Genomic DNA, 13,615 nt, shown 5'->3' on the forward strand with positions numbered 1-13,615 from the left:
AACAAAGATCGCTCCCATCAGAGAGAAAAGTGTTATTTGTGACCACTGTATTGAAACTTATAAACATATAATTCTCCTGGATTTATGTACAGTAGACTAAAAAGGGTTTTGCTATTTCTTAGTTAACGTATGTTGTGGCATTTTCTTCATATTGTTTTTTTTTCCTTTTTTATGTAATGTGAAGTATTGCATTGATGTTAGTTGAAATGATTTATTTCGTTTTCTTATTGTATTTGTCATTGATGTTTAATTTCTAATTGGAATGGAAACTTGTAAACTGCTGTTAATGTCTGTTATTATCTAATTTTTTTTTAAAAGCTATGAAAGTATTGACGATCGAACTACATGGATACCATACTTTTCATATTTTTATCTTATGAGAGGAAGTGTGAACCAGTTTACTCTTTAATATTTGCTTTGCCTTATTACACACCTTAACCCTAAAAAGACTGGGGGGGGGCTGATTCAGCCCCCCCCCCTCGACATTTTTCGTGATAAATCCGCCGCGCGAAATTTTTTTACCGCGTCGCTGACTGACTTTTTACTTTTAAGTCTCGCGCAACTTTTGAGACCAAAATTGTGACCCCCGGGTACGTGGTTCCAAAATTATGTAACATTTTGTAAGTGCATGCAGACCCAAAATTACTCAAAAACGTGAATTTTTGTACAAATCCAATGCAAATAGTGTTCCTACCCAATAATCACAAATTCATCATTATTTTTCTTTTACTGCTTAAAATCAATTAATTTTTTTTTAGTTTTTTTTATGGTCAAAATGAAGTCCCAGACAATTTCCATTGACAAAACAATAAAAAAAAACAAAAAGTCGAAAAACATAGAAATACAAAAGAAATGAAGAAAACAATAGAAGACATAAGAAAATAAATGTGATTTCGAATTTTTTAAAAATCAATTTGATCAGATGCCTATCTAGAGTATGTGAAACAAAAAAATAGCATTTCAGGGGCATTATTTTATTAATTAGAGCAAACTTATGATTTTACGCATAAATTAGCATAATCAATGAGACATAAGATTTTTTGCAGAATTTGATGTTATAGTTTTGTAGGTAATGCCATGGGTAACGCGTGTGCCAATTTTCGTCGCGATCGCGTGATAGACGGCCGAGATCATAAGGGGGGGGGGCTGAATCAGCCCCCCCCCCCCAGTCTTCATAGGCGTCGAAATAGCCCAGTCTATTTAGGGTTAATCTTGATTGCTAAGACAAAATTGTTATCTTATGCAATCATCACAGTAACTTGTTACACCAATGTTCGCTTGAATTGAACCCCTGTAATCTTGTTGTAGAAAGCTTACACTTATAAGTAAATCGAAAAAAATTATATCTGGATTGTCATTCTACATGAAACTGTTACTCAGTCGGAATCTATTCAATATTTCAAACATTTTTCAGGTTCACCTTTATATTCAGGTTTTGCATTTATTCACAGTTGTGTTCGTGTAAGGCACCTCTTCCCTAATATCTATGCTAATCTCTGAATTATTTTAAAGAATATTCATGTACATGTATATACACAGATTTAATGATGAATGTTTATGATCACATCTTACCATGAAAGCGCTTGCTTATACATGCACATGTAAACATAATGCAAGGGTTACCTAGGAAAAGTGCGGGCACGGCCAATATTATAGAGCACGCGGGAAAATGCAGGCGCGGCTAAACACCCTAGTCTGCTCCCCTTGAATACCCTCAGTTAGACGTGAAAGCACCCTACGGTGTTTGTGTGCTCGGGCGTGGCGTTTCCTGCGGCTGGCACTATAGATATTGTGGGCAATCATAATGATAAGAAATAGACTTGTTTATCTAAAACACAAAATTTTCAAGTGTCAAAAACATCGTACATTTTTTATTTTGCAGCAAATACCGGAAACGGGATGTCACGATGGGAGATTATTGTTGAAAAAATATGTGCAATTCTTTTAAACTGTATCCGAGATAAAGAAAAAATGTTATTGAACGAAGGATCTCGCGTTGCGCACAAAACTGCAAGTTTCTAGGAGTTTGAAGAGTGTAGTATTAATCTACTTCTTGTATTAAAAGACTGACTTTGGAATTCAACAAATGGTGTACTTTATTTAATCTTTCCTCTTAAACTAAATGTAGTTGACGCTTTGTATACGTTTGTGAACGTGTTAAGAAAGGTAGATCTAATGGTTGATAATATTAAATCTGCTCTGAAAGGTTATGTTAAGAACTAATAATTATGATGTGCTAATATTTCCTTTTCCTTTGGCCAGTATTTGTTATTTTCATTCTTCTCCTACTCTGGTGTGCATCCTTTTCCGCACCTGATTTTCTCACGCCAATGCTCCCCTCAATACAGATGTCCATTTTTGCTACGAGAGTGCTGTGACTCTTTTTTATACTGTGCAAAATTATAAATTAGAATGCTTGCTGCGTTGATTGTTTGAGAGAATAACGTCACAATTATATTTGCTTGCAGAGTGTCTAATACTTTACTGTATGGTATAAAATTATTTTGCCAATGGAAGATGGAATGTGGCTTTTGATTACTGATAAGAGAGAAGAGAAAGAGAAAAAAAGGGTTAGGGCAGGAAGTCAGGACAAGTGTTTAAATTTTTGGAGATAGTGTAGTTTGGAATGTTAAGCAATTCTGTCTGGAAGACTACACAACGCCTCCAAAAATAGTAATAAAAACGCTATTAAGCCAGGCCAACAACCAACGCTGACGTCGTTTCCTTGTTTTATGAAATATGTTACGAGTTTGTAACATATTTTATCTACTTCTCTTCTTCATTTGATAATGTCCTATAAGATTCGATCCCTCCGTGAACCTTATGGGAAAGCGATTTATGTATTAAAAATCAGATGTGATTCAGTGCACAATTACATTGTCAAATCTGCAACAATTAAAATGTTCTGTAATTTATATATTAAAAAACAAATAGTGTGTAAGGGACGGTGACACGACATTTGCTCCTGCGACGATTGCTCATGGCCTTATTTCGTCTCAGATATAAAGGCCCTATCTCACCAACGGAGACGTCGCCGCGACAGTCTCCAACTTATCAGTCGCTGCAGTCGCGGAGACGTCTCGGAGACAAAAATGGCTTGCGCTCTCACCAAGGAGACGTCTCGATGGAACGTTTGAAAGATCATACACCTGACTTGGAGCAGGAGGAGGGATATCAGCATGCGTTCAGTCACGTGGTTTCTGAAGTGGGTCAAACAGTGTGAAGAAGTGTCGCGGAGACGTCTCCGCAATGTATTATAATTTTTTTTTTGGTCTCCAGCAGGTCTTCGCGATGTCTCTGAGACGTTTCTGAGACATCGCGGCGACGTCTCAGCAGTCGCGGATATCATTAGTCTCCGAGACGTCGCAGCAACTGATGGAGACTTCTCGGAGACGTCGCGGAGACTAGAAACAGTCTCCAAAAATATTAAACATGTTTAATCTTCTTGCGACTCCTCGGAGACTGTAATTTTCATGAGACGTCTCAGAGATGTCGCGGAGACGTCTCTGCAACTAGCAAAATTTGTAGTCGCGAACTAGTTTCAAGCCCAGTGAGATACCCCCTTAAGGTTAGGGTACTAGGGTTGCAATAAGCCAGTTCGTAGTTCCTTTCTGCGCATGGTCAAAAGATTCTACGCATGATCAGAAGAAGGTCATTTGTACTAAAGTGACATGGTGCATTAAAATCTAATGAGCTAAGCACCAACTTTGATGTCTTGATTTTTCATATATTCTTTTGAATTGTCGTTTTCATTTACATCCACAAAAAACAACGATGCTTCCACGAACGACTGGTATTTCACAGTTTGTCAAGTACATTGTGCAATATGCTAAGATATGAATTTATCCTGCTATGTGAGGCAAGCTTACGTAATATCGTGCTTTGAAATCTGCCTATCATGATAAAAGAAATGAAAGGTTATTTGACCAAAATTGTGCATGAAGTAACTACGAACTGGTCTATACGTTTTTATGTTTTTTTATGTTAGCGGAGCAATTGTCGCCAGAGCAAATGTCTTGGAGCCTAAGTAAAGCAGTGGCTCTTTCGATGGCATATCACCTGTGTTGTACATATACCAAAGCTGTTTTTTTTTTTGGGGGGGGGGTCTGGGTAAAATGTTCAGCTATCATGTGAGATCACCCATGAAAATACAATCAAAGTAGTATAACATTGCAGAGTCCAAATATAACACTTGGTTGTAGATGTAAGGGAGTGTTGAAGAAGTACAATGTAGCCATATACATTCGTTTCAAGCAGGGGGGTGCACCATCACTTTATCTATTGTAAAATATATACAAATACCTTCCTCTGCTTTTCACCCCCTTCCCCCCCCAAAAAAAAAAAAATCAAGATCATCTTGCGTTTGCGTTGGTGATGATTTATGTATGACAGATATCAACAGCTTAAAGCCTGTGTATAGCTTTGGTAAAGGGTCAATAATGTGATTGATAATCGAATATCATCTAATATGACAGTCTTACTGAAGCGTAGAGACCGTTAGATATTTTTCCAACTGCACTTCTCTGAGAAAATTTCAAATATTCAAATCTTGGATATATAGCGCCATCTCTCGGCGATGCTTGTTTTAAGTTAAAAAAAATGGGCATTCAAGCACTCATCTTATAAATTCAGTGATTAGATATCCAAAAGTTACAGACAAAGAACATATCTTGAAAGTTTCAGCCCTTTCCAGGATTTGGAATAGGATTTAATTGAAAGACAAAAAACACACAGATATTTTGATTTGATCGGGTGACCCGATCAAGTTAAATTTCCATGTAAAATCGCAAAATTTATCCTGTAAAACACATTTTCATTTCATATTCTCCACATCATAACTGTAATAGGGCATATCCATTTATATTAGCTAGCAATGAATTGGAATAGTGAAAGGTGCATTTTGGTTGATTTACCAAAACTATACACAAGCTTTAATAATGAAGTAGACGGAAAAAATAAATGGCAATTTTTGTGAGGCCTCGTTGACTGTTAATGGTTTCAGATTCGAAGATTTACAGACCAAGGCCCGCTAACACAAAGTTTAGAGATTATTCGTATGCTTGAGTTTTAAAAGTAATTGTACTTTGTGTTAAAAAAAGTTCAGCCTCGTTCAAACGTGGGTTCCTAATAAGCGTACATTTTTTTATCATGCATTGATTAAAATGTCAAAATTTCCCCGAACTTTCCTCTCACCAAGATACTCCTAACCCTTTCCATAAGTGTCTTGGTTGAAGGAAGGTAAGAGCAACTCTGTGCAGACGGGCACTGCTCCGACCATGCCTAAGACCCTCACTCCGACCAATATAACCCACGTCTGGGTCCCGATGAGATATTGGTCGGGTGAAGGTGGATTTTGACAAGCCGCCATGCCTCGGCTGTATCAAAGCTATCATTGCTTTGATACAGTACACGTATGGGAGGAGAAATACAAATGTGTAAAGTTATTTGGCAACTCCTTTTTATTTAAATATTATAAAGAAATGGATGAAGAGAACAACGGTAAGCCTAGCTTAAATCAAGATTCCCCAAGGTTCACCCGACAAAGGAAATTATAATTGGTAAAGTGTCGAAAATCTGTCTGTCTGACGGTCAATCGGATCGGGGTTGCCCTAGCCATTAACCCGTCCCTGTGGTCTAGTGATTAGGCATTGGCGGCGGAAGCCAAAAATTTTGACAAGCAAAAAAAAGAAAAAAAAAAGGTCATCAACAACAAATTTAGGGGGGACAGCCCCCCCGCTCCTCAAATTTAGGGGGGACATCCCCCCCCCCCGTCCGCTTCCGCCGCCTATGTTGTTAGGGCACCGGCATTCAAAGCTGGAGACCCGGGTTCGATTCCCGGCAGAGACATTTTTTCGGCATAGCAAATTTTTTCAAAGGGTAGATAGCTCTGGGGAACCTTGATTTAAGCTACGCCTATCATTGTTCTCTTCATCCATTTCTTTACAATATATATAGAGAGAGAGAGATTTTAATCCATGCTTGGACTCCGACCAAGCACCCACGTCTGAACGAGGTTATACAAGTACTCGACACGGGAGCTGCAAACGCGCATTTTCATTTGAAACACCTGCTTTCCTCTTCATAAAAGAGGCAACTCAGTAATGAATCGGACTCATAACTGTTAAACGTTGTTGTGAAAACTATTTCTTTTGAATTATAACAATAGGGAGAAGGCAGACGCACGTTCCGAATGTAAGCATCGGTTTGGCTAATAAAGGTACTTATGAATTGGAACAAGTCAAGAGCATTCCAATATATTTTTTGAATAGCTGTCGAGCTTGGTTTAACAGACCATGTTCGACTCCCTTGTTATTTTCATAGCATATGTGTGCATGTGTTTGTTTGTCAAGAAAATCACAATTTTATTCATATTAACTTTTATATCATTCTCATCATCATCACCATCATTATCATTTTTATCGTTACCATTATATTATCATGCATGCACCAACGTCATCATTTTGATTATCATTATAACTATTATCATTATCAACGTCCACCCCCCCCCCCCCACACACACACACACCTCAATCACATTAAGGAGATGTATCAACTTCATGAGGGATATAGGAAAAGGCAGGCCGTCAGCATGATAAATGCGGTATAAAGTTCATCAGTGAAGATGGCTATATTCAGACCAGGCAATCAACGACCTATATAGGGTCATAGTCACAATGGAGCCCCCGCCCCCAACCCCGTACATATCAATCAAAAACTAATGCGTTCATCCTATCAATATGACATGGTAATATTGAATTGCGTATCAACATATCCATCAATATTGCTCATTGGTTTTTCTTTGTGGTTTTTGTGTGTGTTTTTTTCTGTGGTCCATTTGTTGATACGAATTTACTTTTGTCCTTTCGTTCATGTTCAGGTTTTTGGAAAAACTGTAGGTATACGGAAAATGATGAGCACACAAAAGCGGAAATAACCTTGACAAAAATATCCCTCATACCATGCCATCATACTGTACCAACCTTTGTAACATGGCCTTCACTTCAAAAACATTTCTAATGACAATAGCCTACTCGTGTTTTATTTTTCTCATCTCACACATGACCGACTCACAGATACAGCTTTATTCACAGCCCGAACACAAATGCATCAAAACTATTTTATTCAATTCAGGAAATAAAACTGATAGTTATGACATCGTCGTGCTTATTTAAGCGTGTACAACTTCTGACTTTAGTTGTGTTATCTGAGCAGCAAGAACGAAGTCAATTATTCATGTATCTGTTAATCACAGGTTGCACAAATATTTCTCCATGAAAGATCTTCAACACGTCTCAGGGAATGTCAAGCATACCTGATTCTTTTCCTTTCCTAGTTGATGAAGGATAAATGTCTCTACATCCCAGCTCAGATTATTTCCTGTGAAACGTGACACGTGATATTTCTGTTGTCAACATATTTGGTGTTTGGACTTGTGAGAATGCATCTTTTTATAACTCTGGTGTGGATATTAACAATTACAAAAGGTTTGTAAAGGTGTGGGGGAGAGGTGGGGAAGGGTGGATATATTTTAGGACAAGTTGTTTTGTCCTATACAACTTATATATTTTGATAACTTCGTATTTATTTTGTGAGTATTATTTTTCTCTCATTTATTTGTTTTTTTCTCATTTCAAAACATATATCTGTATATTTGTTATTTGTTGTGTTATCTATTTTTGAGGGCCCACATTGTACAAGCAGTGCTTTTTAGTGGGTCCCTCCATTTCCATCTTAATTTATTTTCTATTGAAAAATAGTTTACTTATTTGAAACCTCCATGTCTTGCCCAAATTGTTTAAGTGTTTTTCTTTCTTTCACAACATATGTATTATTATTTTTGTTTCTTTGCAACGGATACAAATACTTATGTTCATATATGGTATACTATTTGTTTTTGTTTGATGGTGTGAAATAAATAAATTTGAATTTGAATATTACATTCCAAAAGAAAATACCATGACCGTACGTAGCTTCGACTGTTGCTTATAGGTCACAGGGGCAGTGGGGGGGGGGGGGGGGGTAGGGGAGAATCTGCCTACAAAGATTATGTAAGGGATTTTTTGTTATGAAAAATGCCCCCTTTTCAAGCTGAAATGTGCCCCTTAAAAAATGAAAAACCTTTTCTGAAGTAACACATCGTAGGTAAGAAAACCAATAAAAGGTTTTGTCTCGCGCTTCGCACTTGCGCTAATTGATTGGTAAGATACATGTAGGCCTAACCCTCCCGTTCATGATTACATAAAGTGCTTAAAATGTCCAGTTTCCAAGTCGGAATATCAACCATTTTCACCTCGCTTTTCGCGCTAGCATTTTTTTTTTGAGTGAGATATGAATCCTATTCATGAGTCACTACAAGATGTCATTAAAACATGCATTTTCAGTACAGTATATGAAATATACACACACAAAAAGTAAGCCCCCCCCCCTTAAACAAAAACATCAATAATTTCCGAACCAATGCGAGTTTTTGATATATTTTTACATGAGCGTGTAATTAATTTTAAAAAGCTACCCTCTGAGTAAAATGTTATGGTCGTATTTTACGTCATGCTTCAGTGAGCACCACCAGAAGGCAAAAATGACGCTTTTCAAAAGTCACAAGCCAAATATCATGACTTTGACTCCACTTCAATGGAACGAATTCCAAATTCTCATGATAAATAGAAGGATTGTAAAAGGTGCTTTCTAAAAGAACGATACAACTTATTTGGCTAAATATCACATTTGAATAAACACAAGTCCAAATTTACTATAAATGGATTTTTTACACATTTCTATCGATAAAAATTATTGAATATGATGACAGTTATTTTGGGGAATTGTATCTTCAACAATATTCATCATTTCACGGTTCAATGAACATCTATTGAAAACAAAAATACGAATTTCAAATATCATAGGCAAGTATTGTTTCATTTTGGTAACTAAAATATGATATTTTCTCAACTTTTTCGTGATGTTCATGACCAGTTAAAGAGAAATTCCAGTAGTTGCAGTAAACACTGATTTCATGAGAAAGTCTGTAAAACATGGCTTAATTGTCAGTATATCATCGATGATCTAGATCTGGTACAGTTACATTAACTGAACTTTGTGAAATCTTGAAATCTACGCTGAAAAAATGTTCACACCGAAGATCCCCAACACAGATAAGCGCACGTGGGACAATGTATAATTATTGCTTAGGGCGTCGGGCCCGACGCCCTACCCGATTCCTGTGCTTATTTGCTGATTTCTCAGCAATTACACAATTTCTTCCAGAATTCTTTGGCACATGCGTTTTATTTATACAAACAGACACTTTGGTGGTCATTTCATTGGATTCTGTACGAACTCATTTTGATATCGTTACCAAAACTAGCATTTACCTTTAACATGCTTCAATGGTTCAAACACGTTTGAGTAGATATTCACTCTTGAAGGAACATGTGGAATGTGACTAGCTCTTTTTTTAAAAAAAATGCAATTGCTTACTACGAATATCTGTCACAAACCTCCTTGCATAGTTCATTTGATTTGATTTTTTATGAAATTCCCGATGTCTAATGCATCAGTGAGCATAAAATATTCGAAAACTATGCAAATGAGAAGAAGGTTCAATGCCTTGGCCCCACTCTGTGCCGTATCGAATGGTTATCGCGTGCGTGCCTTTTGGATAGTGTTACTCTGAAGCCATGTGCGAAAGTTTCATGAAATAACTGTTGGCAGAAGTAACAAAAACCGTCCATGAAACAAACCCTCATTTCACATTTGTTAAAATTTTGACATCCTCCCTCATAGACATTATGGGTGCATATGTTTAAGAATAAGGAGCCCATTATTCAATATGGTGGAACTTGTTTTCAAGGCTGTCTTTAGCAATGTCATTTGGCAGTAATGTTTATCAACTTATTGGCAGAATTCTGTGCAAAAAAAGGAAATCGATTTGTTATTTATGGATGAGCACGCATCAAAGTGGGGAAAGGGGTATTTTCAATGTCACAAACTCATTTTAAAGGATAATCAAGTAAATATCGGGGGCAAATTCGGTTTCAAATGTTATATAATTGCTGTTGTTTTTATCATCCATCATTTATATCACCACACACTTTTCGAACTTGTGATATTTTCATGATTGACCGAGCACATTCGAAAACTTGGGAAAGAATATTTATACTGCATAAATGCATTATTTTCCTAACAATTTCTCAGAAGCAGGGTCGTGTGGTCCAGTGGTTAGAGCATTGGACTCATAATCGCAAGGTTTTGAGTTCGAATCCCAACTCTGCCATTGTCTCCACTTTGATAAAAAGGCCCGAGAGTGATATCTGTCGTCTATAAAATCAGCGACTATGACTGATTAACCTAGACGTAAAACGTTTCATAGGTAATTGGTTATATGCCAGCTTGGCGTTTACCAGCAAAAAATGCTGTCCTGCCGAGTTCCTAGAAAGCCAGTGAACACTTTTTGCGAGAGTGATTACGAATTTCCTAGTTAACCACAGTAGATTGCGAGACAAATGATTACCCTCTAGCGATTATACTTCCATCTGTTTACAAGTAATAATATAGCAATGCAAGAAATGGTTCAAACTTCCTATATCTCTGCCAGATCAATATCTTCAAATTTCTTCCAATAAATGCTAATGAAAACTGTGAGTTGACGAGCACAATAAAAGATACGTCTTGACTCCAAGAGATACGGTTGCAGAGTGACTTTATTAAGGTGCCAATAACCATAGCACAAATGTATTACATCTCAACAGTAGATGGCGCTATACAAGTATCCAGTATACGTACATACATTACATCCCCCTTCCCCTGGTTTAAAAGACAGTGTTACAATAATTATATCAAAACGTATCAAAAGCGATTTATAAGCACAAGAACACAGTCAATATAAATCTTGCTTTGTTCGTATAGTAAACATAAACAGAAATATTACATTTTCACTTGAAGTTTGAAGACATGACAAAATTGTTATTATGCAGTAACATTTGTTGCCCTCTTTACCCATAACTGTAAAGTGTTATGGTCCTCATAACCCGCTTATCTATTCAGTTACAATTCATCCGTATAATATTGGAAGATACAGCTCTATCAGTTGCAGCTGTGAAATATAATACTTAAAAATGGTATACTTATACACATGCTACTAATACTAAATTGTTAAGCAAGTTACATGGACACAAATTATCATACATATATACATGATTAGGCTAGTTCCGCAAGGAGGGAAGAAGAGAGAGATTGAGAATGTGTGTATATAGAGAGAAAATGAGAAATCTCAAAGGAAACAATACATTTCTGATCGTACTGATATAATTAATCATGTTCGAGATAATTACAGACAAGGGAAACAACAGCATTAATTTGCCTCGTATAAAAAAGTAACAGTAGGCATTAAACGTGAACAGTTCATCAGGTAAATATTTAACTCTCCAGCCCAACTCATTTATCTACATTTTATTTACATAGTCAAGCGATCGGGAGGCCTAGATACCCGGCCACTCCTAGTAGTGTATGGTTCGGTGTGGGTGTGAGTTGGATTTGGGTGTGGACGAGCTTCGCTTGGGATTGGCTGCGGTTGGTGGGCAGATAACGCTTCCGCGATTGGTCTTGCCCGACGCTCCATATTTTCGCGCTCTTTCGAGATTCGGATATCTCGCCTGTTCCTCCGAAACTCGCCACGTGGTGAGTTGATGAGGTAGCTCCTCGGTGACTCATGAGCATCGATAACGCGACCCTGGATCCACTCGCTTGGGCGCGCCTTAAATCGTACCAGCTGGTCTGGCTCGAGATGTGGGAGGTCTTTGTTTCTCGACCTGGCATCATGATACATCGCCTGTTTACACTGTCTTTCGGACAGCAGCTGTCCCGCCGGAGGGACAGTGTGAGGCTTTAGCAGCTCGATGGGACATGGGAGCTTGCTCTGCAATAGCCGACTGTTTAACAGCTGTGCGGGAGCATGGCCGTCAGTCCCATCGATGGGCGTGTTCCTATACTCAAGTATGGAGTAGAACGGGTCTTGTTTGCCTAGCTTTGCTTTTTTCATGAGGTTCTTCACTGTCTGAACGGTTCTTTCCGCTTGGCCATTGCTTTGCGGGTACATTGGACTTGATGTAATATGGGTAAATTCCCACTGGCGTTCAAACTCTTTGAATTCCGAGCATTTGAATTGCCGCGCATTGTCAGTCATCAAGATGTCGGGAATACCATTTCTAGAGAATATTGCCTTCATCTCTTGAACGACTTTATGCGCTGTCAGATCCTGAATTGGCTGTACTTCCGGAAACTTCGAGTAATAATCAACTACCAGTAAAAAATTCTTTCCGGCCAGATGGAATATGTCAGCCCCTAACTTAGCCCACGGACGATTTGGGATTTCATGTGGCTTTAAGGGCTCGCTGCTTTGTGCATTCCGATTGGCCTGGCATACCGAGCACATTGCTACAGCCTCCTCTATTTGCGCGTTCATACCAGGCCACGCAAACAAATTTCTCGCTCTTTGCTTTATCTTCACTATGCCCAGATGGGATTCATGAAGAGCCCCCAATATCTCCCTACGCATGCTTGATGGAACCACGATTCTGTTGCTTCTAAGAATTACGTCATCTATGATAACCAGCTCATCGTGATAGGCATGGTATGGCGCAATTTCTGCAGGGAGATCGCGCTTGTCATTGGGCCACCCGCGTAGAATGTATCTACCTAGTGTTTGAAGGGTGGTATCCCCCTTTGTTTCTTCTTTCAGACGTTGCAGTTTTTCTGCTGACATGTGCAGAACACCTTCGATCAAATATACTTCCTCAAGCACCTTTTCCGAAGGCGCGTTCACACTCGGCAAGCGACTGAGCGCGTCGGGTATGAACATTTCACGTCCCGGTTTCCAAGATAGTTCAATGTCATAGCGCAGAAGATGCATTCTCATGCGCTGGATTCGCGGACTCAGCTTGTACAGTGGCTTCGCGAATATTCCGATCAGTGGTTTATGATCGGTGTAGATTTTTGTTTTCTGGCCCACTATGTAATCATGGAATTTCCGACAAGCATATAGTATGGCGCATAGCTCCTTCTCAATCGGGGCGTAGTTCCGTTCGGCACTTGTTACGCGGCGCGATGCATATGCTATTGGTTTCTCCCTTTGGGTGAGAACAGCCCCAAAGCCCTGATTTGATGCATCTGTTGCTAGGACCACTTCCTCGTGAGGGTTATATAATCCTAGAACAGGCGCCGCTGTGATAACACGCTTTAGTTTATTTATGGCCTGGGTGTGTATCTCGTCCCAGTGCCACACAACATCTTTCTCAGTTAACTGCCTGAGGGGGGCTGTTATTTGAGAAAGATTGGGAATGAATTTTCCCATGTATGTTATCATCCCCAAGAATGTTTCGACTTCCTTCCGACAGGTGGGGTTTGGCATGTCCACCACTGATTTGACACGGTCTGGGCTGGGCACTATTCCCGCGCCAGATACCACATGTCCTACATACTCGATGCGGCGCGTTCCCACTACCGACTTATTCTTGTTCAGTTTAAGGCCAGATTCTCTAACTTTGTCATAGAACGCATTTAGTCTCTTATCATGTTGTTGTTTGTTCTCTCCCCATACCAGAATATCATCCGCTACCACCTC

The sequence above is a fragment of the Lytechinus variegatus genome, chromosome 11 (genome assembly GCF_018143015.1).
Source record: "Lytechinus variegatus isolate NC3 chromosome 11, Lvar_3.0, whole genome shotgun sequence".
NCBI lineage: Eukaryota > Metazoa > Echinodermata > Echinoidea > Temnopleuroida > Toxopneustidae > Lytechinus > Lytechinus variegatus.